A 2,070-nucleotide genomic window follows, 5' to 3' on the forward strand; every position below is an offset into this window, starting at 1 on the left:
TTTTTTTTTTTTTTTTTTTGCTTCTCGACGTTTTCTTTGAAGCCTCAGTTTCAAATAACACATTTTGAGAGGGACAGATTTTATTTTTAACAGAAAAAGTCAGGTTGTAATTAATCACAATTTCTCCTTTCACATTGTATTTCTGAGAGCTAGAGATATCTCAATGGGCTACAGGATAATTTTCTTAGGATGAATAATTTCCACACATAAAATGTCATGAATTAAGTATGATTTTCACTAATTTGTATTTTTTCTTTCTAATTTGTATTTTTAACAGTGAGGTACTTTCTGCTTCCTTGTCTTTAAATGTCGGTCAGCTATGAGCCTAAGTTAAATAGTGTGACTAAATATGTATTAAAACCTCCGTCAAAGCAGTATTTAGCTGAGTGGCAGTACCAGCTAGGAAATGATGAGACCCTATCTGGACCAGCAGTACACATATTTAGCCTCTAACAACACAGATATGTAGGCTCACCAAGTTATTTCTACTGGTTCCATTCACATGGATTCTAGAACAAGTTATATTCTAAAACTCAAAAGCTGAGAAGATGGCCTCAGTGTTCTTAGTAGTCTCGGACTACATATGCTTTGGTTGAGTTCCTATGTCTTCAGAAATGGTTCCTTCTAGTTGCTGAGCAGCTGAGAGGGAAGTGCATCCCTTGCCAACTGACTACATCATCATAGACCACCTCACAGTGGGCTCCTTCCGGGACAGTGATGACACACAGAAAGCACTGACTGCTTTGTATTTCCTTAGAAATCAACCCAAGGCATCCTCAAGAATCAATAGTAGGTAGCTGAAAATCTGAACTAAAGGCAGAAATTCTGTGCAGCCTAGAGAATGAGAAATTAGAGGTCAGGGAGAAGAGGCAGAGAGGAAAGAAGAGTCAAGAACAGTGATGCTCTTCATGAAGCACAGAAGGGCAACTGCTAAAGCCAAGAGCACCGAGGAGAAAGAGAACCAGACCACAGAGCCAGCGCAAGTGACCACAGAGGCTTCCAGAATATGCAGCGAAAAGACCACCACAGCAGAACTGAGAGCTGCCACCTCACAGCAACCCATGGTGACAGACTCAGAGTGGTTTGGTCTGAGTGCAGAGGAGCAGTAAGTGTTCCCACCATCTGGGATACAGGCAAAAGACTGTATGTCCACGTCTGGGAACCAATGGAGTCACGGAGGACTCAGTGGCCAAGGAAACTAGCACCCAGGCCACTAACAAGCCACTAACTTTCGTGGCTTCCATCTTCTTTTCCATGAATAGGAATAATGAATACTAACCTCATAAGACCATTTAGAAGATTAATTCCATGTATACTTATATAACGGTTTCTATTGTAAATCTACGACATGCTGCTGTAGAAACAACAAACTCTTAAAGGAGTTGGAAATGAGATTAAGGACATATGGTGAGGGTTTTGTACAGTTCTGTTCTAAGATCCTTCTGTTGCTGGTAAGCCCGGGTTGATGCTTAGATTGAGTAACATAACAGTAATCTCACTAATCAGGTGAATACCTCCATGATGTCTGCGTGTGCTTTATCCTAAAGAACAAAGGTCCCTGCTATATTTTTCTTCATTTTTAAAACTTGCCTTCCAATTGTTCTCAAATCTATTTAAAGTGTAAATTTTCGAATTAGGCTTAGTGAAAGCAGAGACAGGCAGATCTCTGAGTTATAGGCCAGTCAGTACTACGTAGTGAGAACCTGTCTTTAAAAAAAAAAAAAAAAAATGGGGCTGGAGAGATGGCTCAGTCATTAAAAGTGAGATTCACAACCAATAAATAAATAAATAAATAGTCTATTTTAAGTGATAAGGTCATGGAACATAAAGTTAGGCAAGTATTGTGGGAAATCTATTATATATGTCTATGTAACTTGGAAGTTATACTTGGAAATTGAAAATTTTTCATATCAAAACTTATTTTCTTCCTAATATATAAATACAGTGGTTTGTGGTATTTGAAATAGTAAAAGCAGCTCAGTCTTCCCTTTCCAGCTTTAAAGGTATTTCTGGCAGTCACAACTCCAAACAAAACGTGGTTCCTTCTTTTTTTTTTTTTTTTTTTTTTTT

The 2,070-nt window shown here is 38.3% G+C and overlaps 1 long non-coding RNA gene across 1 annotated transcript in view; it reads left to right on the plus strand.

Annotated features, from left to right (window-relative positions):
* Nucleotides 1-2,070, plus strand: part of LOC110298073 — a 12,042-nt gene that overhangs the window by 7,570 nt on the left and 2,402 nt on the right. The gene's annotated exons all lie outside the window — the stretch shown is intronic.

Source organism: Mus caroli, chromosome 7 (genome assembly GCF_900094665.2).
Source record: "Mus caroli chromosome 7, CAROLI_EIJ_v1.1, whole genome shotgun sequence".
Lineage (NCBI taxonomy): Eukaryota > Metazoa > Chordata > Mammalia > Rodentia > Muridae > Mus > Mus caroli.